Source organism: Ischnura elegans, chromosome 2 (assembly GCF_921293095.1).
Source record: "Ischnura elegans chromosome 2, ioIscEleg1.1, whole genome shotgun sequence".
In the NCBI taxonomy this organism is placed as follows: Eukaryota; Metazoa; Arthropoda; class Insecta; order Odonata; family Coenagrionidae; genus Ischnura; species Ischnura elegans.
In genome coordinates, this window is record NC_060247.1 from 9,958,791 (window position 1) to 9,971,297 (window position 12,507).

At 37.6% G+C, this 12,507-nt stretch overlaps 1 long non-coding RNA gene across 1 annotated transcript in view; it reads left to right on the forward strand.

Moving 5' to 3' along the window:
- Window positions 1-11,265, forward strand: part of LOC124174000 — a 93,074-nt gene extending 81,809 nt beyond the window's left edge. The window contains exons 2-4 of the long non-coding RNA XR_006868826.1: window positions 8,969-9,037; window positions 9,144-9,233; window positions 10,511-11,265. This is a non-coding gene — a long non-coding RNA (uncharacterized LOC124174000). The remainder of the gene's footprint in view (window positions 1-8,968; window positions 9,038-9,143; window positions 9,234-10,510) is intronic.
- The last annotated feature ends 1,242 nt before the right edge of the window (window positions 11,266-12,507 follow it).

Below are 12,507 nucleotides of genomic sequence, written 5' to 3' on the forward strand. Positions count from 1 at the left end.
ACATGGCTATTATGTTTGAGACCTGGGGATGATTGTAAGCAGCATATTAGCCATTGAGGTTCATTCGATGGTGAACTTTCAGATCTGGAGAAGAACCACTAGGTACGAAGCCGCAATGCCAATTGCCTGCAAAAGAATAAATCCATGAAATATCAAAGGTTTTATTGGGTGTTAGAGTGCTAATATCATACAGAGAGGGTTGGACGCCAACGTAAATTTCTCATCTTCCTTTGCTTTGAAATTCATGCATAGCTTCAAGCTCTTCCGAGTGAAAAACTATACAGAATGCTGCTGAAGAAAAATGATCCCAAGTAGAAATTATTTCGGTGTCGTTGGTTGATCCAAGATTCTTGAATTCTTTGAAAGGACTCATAATATAATTTAAGCTAGATATATCGTAAATTAGTAATGAAAATTTTATATTATCAATCCGTGCTAGGTGCTTGTATTTATTTCCATCACAAAACAATAAAAAAAAACTAGATCAGAAGTCAACTATTTTTCTCTATCACGTTTTTCTTGCGAAGCAACTGTAAGCAGATGATGCATTCAGTTTTTGTGCTATTTTGTCATTTTATTGCCATGCGCTAATGTCACTAGCGACGGGAGAAGTAAGAAATAAATTATCAGCAGAGTAGCCCAAGTGAAGCGAGCATTCCACCTAAAGAGAGACTTAGATTCTAACTAAATACAGAAAGAGAGATTAACAGCGGGAAACTTAAATATGGGAGTAAGGAAACAACGTGAAACCATGAAAAAAACAAATGTGATGCTACAGAAGAATGATGAGGATCAAATGGATCGACCGAGTTAATAATGAGTAAGTCTTAAGATGAGAAGGAGAGGAAATAAGCCTCGTGAAAACGTTAATAAGAAGATGGAACAACCTTATCGGCCACATCTTGAGACATGATGGCCTGATGAGGACAATCGTCAAGGGACAAGTAGATGGCAAGAACGGGGAAGGAGGACCTCTAACAAAATGTATGGAACAGGTAAAGAAAGATATGAAAGAGAAGAAATACGTAGGCGAGAAATGATTAGCTGATAGGAGAATGGAGTGGAGAGCTGCGTCAAACCAATCTAATGATTGTTGACCAGTGATTATGATTGTCATGCGGCTAAATGCATACCTATTCATTCTAAATCTCTTCCATATTGCATTCCGAGGAGAATGTTCTGCTAATTGTATGCCGTATTCGTTCATGTATTTGAATTTCCGTATTAGAAGTTCTCATTGATTTTAATGGATGCCAATCATGCAATCGTAATTGTTTGGAATCAAATCTTGGTATTCGCAACTGTCACGTATGGAAATGTATGAAGACGTTACTCACCGTTTTAAAAAACTGCATGTCAAGAAAAAACATATCACAAACTTTGATTCGCAAATCGTCGTTCTTCAACTGTGCATGGAAAAGTGTCAGCTGAAAAGTAGATGGATTTAGATAGACAGTTGAAACACGGAAAACACACACGAGTCACGGGAACTTGTCCCCACATCATCTGTCGTACCTTACCTCGCGTCGCACGCATTCATTCTCCTCTCTCTCAACCATCGCAGCCACCGTGCTCTTGATTTCGAAAACCTGGAAATTATGCGAAGGAATTAGAGGAGAGGTTTAAGAGGAAAAGTTAAGAATTTCGTAAGAGCCAATTCCGTGAGTGTTGGAGGCACTAGATATTCAAGTTAACCCACATTTTTGTGATAATATTTTATGTTCAAATGAATTGTTTGATGACACATCTATTTTTGAAATCTTTGATTTCCCGAATTTCATCAATAATTTATTTCGATAAATTTTTTAAACATTATATTTTTTATTCTATCGACTCACAAATTATTTTTTTTCGACGTCATTTTGCTTTTCGTCAAGGTGCACTTGATTGATGGAAAATATATAAATAGCTATGACATTTTGTAATAAATGAAATTTCTCGGAAAGGCGTGCGTAAAAAATAACCTTTTTTTACAAAGGTCGATCCTCCTGAGGACGACCAAGTGTCCATGGGATCATTATAAGAGAATACTAACTTTTCATACAACGTTTTAATCAAGAATAATTCTGGCCGCCACCAAAGTAAATCTTTGAAACTGTGAGTATCGTCACCCTGAATTCGCGTGGCCATAAAACATTCAAATTCATATTATTATAATTCTAAAGATACGAGTTCTAGGGGTTCTAATTCGAATCCAGATCAAAGCAAATGATTTTCTCCCCGTGGAATTTTCGCTCTTTGTTTGGATGACTCCTTAAAGGCCTAACCATGGTTAGCCGACGGTCGTTTAGTAAAAATATTTCTACAGCCTTTGCTTTGAACACAAAGGTGTTCAAAGTGAAATTAATCTCACTTTAGTGGACCAGAGAGAGAAACAGCACCTATTTCACAATGGATTAGCTCATTTTTCAGATTTGTATCACTCTTGAAGGTATTAATCCATGGAAAAGTAAACGGAAGCAATTGGTTAACTCGTGTACAGCTGAGAATAAATTAATTCAAATCTCATCTTAAAATGAAGCACAAGAATTGAAGCATTAAAAAAACTTCATTACGTGACCGTGATCTATCACGCGTAAACTATAATAGGAAGAAGCTATTCCGTCCCATTCGTACGAATTATCGCAAAAAGGTAAAGGAATATGCAAAATATAACATTATAATGTTACCAAATATATAATAATAATGGCACCAAATATAATTATTTCATCATTACAACAATCTACTTAACGTAAATTGCTTTTTATGATTTGAACCAATGAGGGAAATGATCAGATAGTGATTCAGCCACGGGATCTATTTTAGAGTATACATATCTGAATGGAAATGTGGGTGAGGAAAATTTATAGGAAGTGTTAGTGGCGAAAATGACCTCTATTTTCCGTGTGGGGATATTTCGTACAACAATTGAGCAACAGCCCTTGAACCCATATCTTGATTTATTGTATTATGCTGACAGATTACTTCTTAAATCCTCCTCGGAAACCTGCGTTCATCGGTCGAGTACTCAAATAATAAGTATTGTACATTTCGGAGTTCGGAAATATTGAGGAATTGCCTATAACTGTTAGTCAGCTGAAAAAAAACAGCGGTAGTGATGCAGGCATTGAAACAAATTTGAGAGAAATGTAAGATTTTTTTCAAAAATTGAATAATATCAGGTAATAGCGTAATTTGTGAGCACATGAAATGAGTGGGTTGGTAGCCAAGGGGTTCAAGTGATTTTTTTCTCAACAGAGTTAGGAAAGGTTAATTAGAATAAATACACAAAAACCTGGTTGCCAAGGGAAACAAGTGAGTCTCTGATCTGTGCTGACATCGAGTGGAAAATCAAATGCACTATGACAAATATTTAATTGATCTCGTTTGTTTTCTATACCAAATTTCTGTACCTGACTCTGTATAGGAAAGAGAAATCACTTGTACCCCCTGGCTTCCAACCCACTCAAACGTAATGTAGCAAATGGCCATAACAATATCATTTAATGAGTAAATCTTACCTTTTGCCGTGTCATCCAAGGCGCCCAGCAGTAACAAAACAAGAGGGAAGAAATTATAAAAAGCTGAATGCAATGTTGTGCATACTGCTTGTGAGGACAGCAGATACCTCCAATGGTGGCATATAGAAAGCTTATCTGTGCCACGATAAGAATGTGTAATTCGAAAAAGACCACTATGGAAAAACTGGGGCTTAGGCGTCGATATTGGAATGAAAGCCACGTATAAAGCGATCTAATCCTCAGTATGTCCTTCAATGCTGAGATTTTCTTGGGGCTCCTATCATACAGCTGCCTGTGAGAACTTGCCCGTTGGAGAGAGACTCCCTTGATATCACATGCGGCCCCGCCGATTGCAAACTCCTCGCTCGCCAACCCAATCAATTCCGAATGGATTAAGTCAAGTCTACTCTTGAAGTGAAGTACAATCAGCAGAAATAGCTGCATTATACAGGCACCTTGCATCCCTGAGGTGTATACGATTATAGGAATGATTACTTGTTCTCCAAAGACAGAAAGTCTCGCGTCCAGAAAGAATAGCGAAGGATAAAGCAGACAAAGAAGTACAGTTTGAATGATCGGTATTCTTCTCAAGAAATCGTTTCCTTCTCGCAGTGAGTTTGCAGCGGAGTATTTTGGTGAGGGATCGCGAAGTGAGTTCAGTATTGAAATCAACGATGAGCTCGATCTCATGGAGAAATCGAGGAACCCTAGGGTGCGAAAGATCATTAATAAAGTTATAAGCGTCGAGTACGATTTTTCCAGCGACAACTTAGCCAGATGAGTCCTTTGAAAGAGAGCCTCGTGAGATGTATCCAGTTGTGTTAGCACCAACAGAACAAGCTTAGTCAGTATGGAAAATACACTGTAAATGAGGAGCTTAATTGATTTCCCATAGTGAACCAAGTTTCCCCTATATTCGTTTTGCTGTACAATCGGTAAAACTCCTAATAATTGACATACGTAGTATAATGGTTTGAAATGAAACGATGAGCCAATTTTGGTCTTCATTTAAGCCTTTGGCGATTTTTAATAACAGTTGAGGCTGAAAATATTATGATTGAGTAAGAATGGCTACGAGATTAGTGATTCTATTTCGAAGTGCTGCTCTTCCTAGCGGCTTTCAATCAAGTTCAGAGAAATTTTCCTCGAGCATTCTCTAATCTCGGGATTCTTTTAAAAATCACCCTGAACTCACCTCACTCCTCTGGCTGCTATACATTCATACTTCAGTTGGTATTTACCCGAGTTTATTAGAATTGAGAAGTCAAGCTTCTAATTATTTGTATCAAGGTTGGGAAGCAAGGTATTGTGAAAAGAATACTTAACCTGTTATATTCTGCACCATATTATTGCTAGACATTAATTGGCTCCTAGCTACCCCACAATTATACAGTTTGTCGTCGTCGGAGCTTATGCACTGATAAAATGGATTTTCTCGAAAGATTTCTTTATGATTCTATTAAATATTAGATAATGTGACAAGAGCTCATATTCTTAATCTTTTTTATGTCACTCTGTATTATCCAAGTATACGCTCAGCTATCTTGGCAATTTGAAGCAGTAATTTTGTCAGAAAGCTTTGTGATCTGTTCATCTCATCTCATTGCTGTTATCATTAGTTCGTATTGATATTTGTGAATAATATGTGTATATAACACGACCACGTTTTTATAGGTTTCCTCAGAATTGAATTTATGTTGTAGTACTAATATATAATGTCTATACTTTTTGTTATATTTTTGAGAGTAATCGAATTTATATTTTTACTATGATTTGTCATACTTACGAAACCTTTCATTCAAAATTCAAGACTTTCTGCAGGTTTTAATATTTCATGTCATCAAGTGGATGCATTTCAGTACTATAACTCACGAAGCCTTTCGATAGGATGCCATTTATAAAAATTTAGTATTAGTTCTGTATATGTACTCATATTAACAATGGTATTTACTTGCTAAGGAATCAAAACGGCGTCAAAAGGGCTTTCACTTCTGTATTAACAAAATTTGAAGATTTAGCAGTGCATATATTATCATGAAGCTTGCTTCAGCTCAGGTTTTTTTGTTCGTTATCGAAAGCAAAGAATTTATAGAAAACATTCATGGCCTTCATTTCAAATTTCGGATATTTTAAATTCATTTTAAATCTATCTATTAGTAGCCCTTGAGTGATGGGCTGAATCAAGTATTAACGTTAAAGAAATACATGGTGAAATTACCCTCCTAGCGGAGTGTTTTGAGGGCATATTTATTGACCATAAACGCCAGTAGTAAAGGAGCTAATCCCAACGGAGTGTTTAGAATGCTGCTGAATGCCTGTGATAATAGTGTCTCAAAAAGAGCAAGCTACCGGCCTTTTATCGCACGAGCACATCTAAATAATAGTTTTAAAACAAACACTCATAAACGAAGCAGGCTTCGCAAGTCTTTGGCCGAAATAACTCACATAATAATACAGGCTCAAAACGCTATATACGAAATCCTCTCCGTGAGAGAACCGTAATAGCAGTTATGGAGTCTCTCAATGTGATTTTTTTAAATTATTATTGAGGATTGAGTTGAGGAGTAATGAGTCCTTTTTCTCGCCGATAGAATTCACACCATCTGTGGCTATTGTATGCACTAACTTGTTAAGTGAAGGCTGGCCCAGAAAATTGAGTTTCATAGTAATACCTTCGTAGGCGATTGTTTCAGAATACAATCACCATGGAAACCGAGAGTGATAATTATTTCGCCTTTCTTCCGCTGTTAAATTTTTGCCGTATATTCGGAATGCTACCTATCGCGGTGGAAAAAGTTGGAAATTCAAAAATAGTAGTTTACCGTCGCTCATATTCTTTTTTGATTTACTCCTCAGTTCTCCATGTCTCCGCATTGCTGTGGTTTTTAATCGATAACATGCGATTCAATTACGTGATATTCAAATGCGACGCGAATTGTGGGAAATTGTCCCTTTTGGGTTTTTTTCCTCTGATGTTTCACATGTTACCAGCGTGTCGTTTCTTGGTGTTCCTTGATTTCGTGCTACGTTCAAGTCACCCGATAGCATTGGTCCTGAACTCTTTGGGACACACCCTAACCTTGCCACCGAAAATGTTTCCAAGAAAGAGAAGAGAGAGATCCTTTTTTATGGTGAAAGTGGTAGTTGCACTGTTTATAATTTTTGCGATTGTCACTCCAATAACCTTTAAGGTGGTTGGACGCATGCATGCTTCTTTAGGTCATAGTGTATACTTAGTGGCCCTCGTCTTTCTTTCGATAGTGCAAAAAACAAGTACGTTTTCTTCATTGTTGTTTTTCCTGTTTTCTTTCTGGGAAAAAATAAATCGCGTCATTGACACCCTCAATGATTTCCTGAAGCTAAAGAAAAAAATCTCGACCCGTTCCTATGACAACGAGAAGCGGATAGCCCATGCGCGTATCACATTTCGGCAATCATTTATTGATGACCTCTCTGATATAATGACTGTAGTCAAAATAAAAAAGATAAGATCGGTATATTTTACGCTGCAGCGTGAATATCGGAGGTTAATTTCCTCCTATTCTCCAATAATTCTAGTCGACATTTACTTTTCAATTTTATATGTAATATATCGTTCGCACGCAATTCTTAAACCCCTGTTCCTGCCCGAGCCCGAGGTCAAATATGACAATTACTTCATTCTTACAATGGGGCTATCATATTTGTTTTTGGTTTGCTGGGTGCCATGGAAAATACTGCAAAAGGTGAGTTTTACCTCCACGTATTTTGTGCCATTAAAATTCGGATAAAAGCGGATTTTATGCTCGTTGGGACAAATTATTTTATAACTCAAGTACTGAATCTAAGATGCAACCGAGGCAGCTTGTTTTCAAACTTCAAGTTGTTCAAAAGTGTTTGTCATTGTAATCTGTGATAAGCAAACCTTAACCCTTGAGTAATCTAGATTTTAAAATGTCACGTCCAGTCATTGGTGTCAGTTACAAAATATACTGGCAGACAGGCATGTACATCAATGGAAGAGGTCACTATGATCATTGAAAAATCGTCTTTAATATTTGTTTACTTATTCAAGGATTCTTTGTGCGTTCACCTGATGTTTCAAATAAATTTATCTCAATAAAGAAAATTCAGGAATACTTAGCAAAAATATTTTTTTCATTTTATTTGACCGGTATTTATAATTAAACGGTATGAAGACGACAGATTTCGTCCGTGCTTCCTGCTAGGAAAAATGGCGAAAGTGTAATTGGCCGATTTCACACGCACACTTGTTTAACCCTAGGCTGCTTCTGTCACTATTCCGCGGCAAAATTTAAATTATCTATTTAAATTATTTTTTAAATAGCATGTCTAATGAAATGGCCAGTCATGCCAGTTAATGTAGCTCTACGTGTTGAACTGAGTAATTTCTCATATTTTCCGTGGTACTTTTGTTTTTTTTATTTTGTCTACGGAACATTGGCCACCGCTTGTAATTTTCCTGGGTTATTTTTCAGAAAGTTACAGCCATTTAAAGAATGGACTTTCTGGCGAGCACGAGTAGAAAAGACAATTTTCAAATGTCCATAATGTGGACATTAATGAGACTAGAATGTCGAAAATTTCTTTATTTTGTAGTGATATTTCATTTATTGCAACATGTATTATTTCCACAATCTATAAAATCTTTTCGGGTCAATATCTCTCGCACTCTTCATAGGGTCCTGAATGATTTTTAAAAATGGAATAGCTCTTAATAGGGTAGTTTGCGACATTAAAGAAAACGAAAGGCATTGATTGCGATTCGTAATATATGAATTTTATTTAAATAATTTGTATATTATGGTGTTTACCGGTTTAGACGAATGGCAATGGTCAATTTTAACCGCATTTGAAAAAGGCCAGATTGGCGTCCATGCGATGCCACTCCAAGTGACGTCACAGGGACCTAGTTTCTATACGAGTGGATAGGAGTTTTACATCGCCTGAGATTACCAATGCATGCATGAGGCACAGAGCTCAGGGAAACATTTCTTAATAATCAACTATTGAAATTGCCTAAGGTCGGAAAGTTTCCTTCGTTTGATAGGGGAATAATAATCCTTATTTAAGCTAAGCGCCATCTGCTAGCAGGGTACTCTGCTACCTGATAGCAGCCTGCATCGCAGCGAAGCACATACCCTCGCCCCAAGGTCACCGAAATGCGTACACCTCACACGGCGACAGCGGGAACCAGAATGATGTCACACGGAGTTCTCCCAGCATTCATACTTAGCCGTCGCGTTTTCGCGCGCTTGAAAATGTTCACTTTTCATTTAATCGCGAAAAATAGATATCGTCATTTAAAAATCTAAAAGCGTGAAATGCGTACTCCAGGAGTAATAATCTTTCAAATTAGGCAATAAAAAATAATAGGAAACAACCCTATTGTGAAGGAAGTTTTTAATACTTTGCATCCATGACCATTCTTGAGTAAATTGGTAATGGTGTGTTTTTTTTAATTTTAGGGGAGTGAAATTTTGAATGTGGTGGACGCGTTGACTGAATTGGTTGAAGACGAAGGCGCTCAAAAAGAGGTTTGGACGCCTACTCTTGGCGCTTATATCAAGGTTTTACACTTTTGATTGCAATATTTTAATGCATTCATCACATCGAAAGTTATATTTCTGGTTTTTTTTACAGTTAACACTATTCCGCCTGCAGCTGAAGACAAATGACATGAAAGCCACTATATTCGGTCTGCATTCACTTGACTTGGGATTTTTCGCAATGGTGAGTGCCCGTGGAAGCGGATCATTCATAGGGTAGTTTCCTTCATCAAAGAAAACGAAAGGCATTGATTGCGAATCGTTACCCACCATTAGTGTATTCATAATATACAAATTATCTGGTTTTAGAATTCCCTGTTTAGACGAATGTCAATTTTAACCTCATTTGAAAAGGCCAGATTGGCGCCCATGCGATTCCACTCCACGTGACGTCACAGGGACCTAGTTTCTATAGGACTTTTACATCGTCTGACATTACTAATGCCTGCATGAGGCACAGAGCTCAGAGAAACCTCACTTAATAATCACACATTAAAATTACCAAAGTTCGGAAAGTTTCCTTCGTTTGATAGGGGAATAATAATCCTTATTTAAGCCACGCGCTACCTGCTAGCAGGGTCACACGGCGACAGCGGGAACCAGAATGATGTCACCCGGACTTTTCCCATCATTCCTACTTAGCCGTCGCGTTTTCGCGAGCTTGAAATTTTTCACTTTTCGTTTAATCACGAAAAATTGATATCGTCATCCGAAAATCTTAGAGCGTGAAATGCGCACTCCAGGAGTAATAATTTTTCGATTTAGGCAAAAAAATAATAGGAAATCACCCTATTCCTTCTAATCAGAGGATTTTCTGGATAAAAGCATGACATTGAATTTGCTTGAAACCTTTAGGGTGTTATATTGCATCAAAAAGGCTCGCATTTCGCGTCTGGCTTCATTCCTGGACATCATAGATAAAGAGAATTGGCAAAGAAACATTCTTAGAGAAAATGAGCCATTCACAGACGATTAAGATATATCGTCGTAAAAATATCTATAAGTTAACTCAATAAGCTGAACACGTAGACATTATAAAACATTGACCATGAGCGTTGAAGTTGGTTGTGTGATTGGATTTAAAATAAATAGTATATTTCAATTTCTTTAGTTCTAAATGAGGCGTCATTGATGAAATGGGAATGAAAACGTGATCCGTTTAAATGTGTGTACCCCCGTGTCGACTGCTTGCTTCAGCAAGTTGTGCTCAGGGCTATCTCGGCTTATATCCACCCTTGTCTTAATAATTTAGTTTGTTACTTCTACCATGAGGCATGTTCTAACACAATGAAATCTAATTGTAAGCTTAACTTTTCATAGAGACTTTTGTCCACCACGAAATTGTACAGTAGACTCATGCATCATGGGAATCGCCGCATTCTATAGAGAGGAAAGCATTCAGTGTTTTATTATTTCATTCTCGGAATTATTGCATTTTATTATAAGCATTCTCTTTTGCAGGTCATTGGAATGGTAATTTCGTATTTGATGGTGCTTCTACACCCGTGACCTCTCCTAACACTGGTGAAGATTTTTACCAGGGATGGCCTTTTTAAGAAAACATTGAAGTACACCCAAATGAAAAAGGTGTTCTCGGTTTTATTAAGCACTATTAAAGGTGCTTTCATACTACCATGATTGTGATGATAAGTTGTGCTGTGTACCATTTTAGGAACGAGAATACCGGGTAAACTTATTTGTTTGTCATGAAAAGTGAAAGAAAAGTAGTTTTTTATTTCAGAGAAGTTCAGCTCATCGTCTTGCGGTCAAAAACTTTTCACTTTGATTCTTAAGTGGTTAAATAAATTTGTATTGTTGGGTTTAAATTCCCCCCTCATTAAGTTAAAACCCTCCAAAATCGCTTAAGATTCATTAAGAAGAATCTGCTAACTTTCTAAAACCCACGCTGGCAGTAAAGAATAAAGGAAACGCAACAGTACTATTTCATTGTTTTAGAATGTTTTGGGAAAAATATTCCATTAATTTTTATTGCAGTTCACCAGAGAAGTGTGCTTGAAAAAAACTATTAAGTAGATTACCTTGGAAAAAAAACTCAACTAGATGAATTTAGCGAAGACCGAAGAAAAGAAGAAGAAAAAATTACATTTGTGACATTTGTGTAATTCCGTGCTAACCATTTTCCTTCCGAAGAAACAAGTGCGAATTTGATTTTCTTTTTCTATCGTGTAAAACGCTCAGATTTTGACTCTTATGTAATGAAATAAAGCAGTAATCTAAAGATTCACTGAGGCTTCATTACCATCTTTTGTATTTCATTGAAATTTAGAATGTCATCCACTCCGCGAGCCTGTAGTTGTGACTGAAAATACTTGTACAAAAATAATACGATTTTGTTCTGGTGGTGATACTACTGCAAGGATTCAGGTGAAGGGTTTCATGTGAATTATTGTATGTTATTTAGAGGATGCAACTCAGGTCATTTACCGACGCCATTACAGTGGTCTGCTAAGTAAGAAAGTTGCAATAGGAACCATAATTTGCCCCACCGTCTGGGGTGCGGTTTGTTGTATTATACGTCGTATTACGGATGGCCTTAGGTGGTTAAGCCTGAATCACGCGATCATTTTTTTTTTCGTCGCGAAAGTGATCACTATCGCGATCACTAGAGTGATCACTCGCTAAATGATCGTCGTCGGCAAAATTGTTTTTCGCGATCGCGATGAGGATTCCCATCGCTATTTTTCATCACTCGTCCGGTCGCTTTTTCCGTCGCTAAAACCGTCCCTAAGACCCCATATCAGCCAATCAGAACGCATGACCGCATGGTGTGATTGCAGCGCAGCGTTTGACAATTGTGGGAACGACATAGATAAACAAACACGCTGTATATTTTCGTGATGCGGGTCCTATGACAACGAGCTATGATATCAGAAATAATGCGAAAAGCGACGGTGGGAGTGACCGTGTGATTCAGAAAAATGATCACTAGAGCGATCGCTTTTCGCGACGGGAAAAGTGATCGCGATAGTTATAACTTTTCGCGACGAAAAAATAATGATCGTGTGATTCAGGCTTTACATTACAAATATATTCGAAGATTTAGGTAATTCTATCTCTAGTGTTTGTGCTGAGATGACCTTCATGAAGCATAAGAATGAGCTGCAATCGAAACGGGTTCCCAGTACGGGCCCGGGAAGGTTACGCTCTTGAGGGCCGTGAACCAACCGGACGGTTGACTTTCTCCATTCTCGACGACGACTCTAGGGTTGGAAATTAGGGGATTGGGAAAAACAGAAACCTTATGAGGCTCTTGGGAAAACCCTCGCCGCCGTAGGGACGACGGGGCCCACTACTACGATGACTTAATTTGCCAACGAAATCGGAAGATTATTCTATAATGAGATTAAGCTGTCGATCATTTCGTCGGATGCCATTATTTGCTGTTTGAAAGCAAAAAGTGATATGAGATTTCGTATTGTTTTATTGGGAGGGTTACG